This window comes from Larimichthys crocea, chromosome I (assembly GCF_000972845.2).
Source record: "Larimichthys crocea isolate SSNF chromosome I, L_crocea_2.0, whole genome shotgun sequence".
NCBI classification, from domain to species: domain Eukaryota; kingdom Metazoa; phylum Chordata; class Actinopteri; family Sciaenidae; genus Larimichthys; species Larimichthys crocea.
This window is the reverse complement of record NC_040011.1, coordinates 11002529-11003846: the sequence shown is the minus strand read 5'-3', so window position 1 is coordinate 11003846 and position 1318 is coordinate 11002529.

The following is a 1318-nucleotide window of genomic DNA, read 5'->3' as shown; positions in this document are numbered from 1 at the left end:
CAGAAAAAAGTCATTAATATATATTATTATTACTTTAAAGAAATATATATTTTTTTAGAATTCTGACTTTATTTTTAGATTATTAATTTAATATTTCCTTAGAAAAAAGTCAGAATTCTAAAATTTCTTTTTACATATGCGCCTGTCAAAGTACGTCTTCTAAAAGTGTTGTTTTCGTTTCTTATAAGAGTCTAATGCTCATAGACAAAAACAATCTTTTACTTTGTAGATCTTTGTAACTTCATTCAAACTGGACAGAAGCAAAACAAAACTCAAACAGCAGCTCAGAGACTGTGATAATTTATCTTCACAGACTCCGGTGACAAAAGCCAGATCTCCAGGTCACATCTCTTTTTGTCTGAAATTTCCACCTTAAAATTTTGAAGAAATTATTTCAAGTGAAGATTTACAAAGAATATTTGTTGATGAAGGTTTTCTATCCGTCCTTATTAATCGATAATGTTTTATTGACTCTTTTCACATGTTTCATTTTGTTTAAGCGCTGCTGTGTGTTTGTGTTGGTATTTTAAATCTTGTCGCTGGTCGAGCTGATTCTGGTTTCATTTTTGTTACATGTTGTCTGTCTGCTCAGTTCTGGCGCTGTCCATGGTGCTGAACTGCTGATCGACAGCACCCAGATCAAAAAATTATCCTGTGATCTTAATACAATGGAACATTGAAAATATTTGCAGCGGTCGTTCTCTGCTGCTTACTTTTCCTGTAACTGTGGATTTATGAATTTATGACACAAAGTTTTATAGTTTCTGGCTCTGAGGACGTGTAAGCTGTCTGGAGACCTTATTGTCAACATTGTAGTCTTATTTTAGTATTTAAGGTTTAATGACTTCATTAAGGTTTAAGGATTTCCTTTAGTAATGTTGAACACTCAGAGGTTAGACGGCCTTATACAGACCAGCAGTTTGGGGGAATCTGCCCCCTCACTCAGAAACATCACATCAAATTCACTGACACACTCGACAACAGTCCAAAGAGCAAATCATTTATAGATGATAAAAAACCACAGAAGGCATTCACAAAGTTCTTTTCTTTCAGCCCAGCTAACTGACCATTCCAGTGCAATATACATAACATATAACATTTACAGCTGAATCTCTTTCAAACCTAAAGAGGCTTATAAAAAAAAAAACACACAAACATACAGTAACATACAACATCAGCATCAATAATATTTAAAGGCACCGTTTTTTTTTTTCAAGCATTCCTTTTTGGCAGTAGTTTCAACTGCTTAAATAAGTTTTTACACACACACACACACACACACACACACACACACACACACACACACACACACACACAC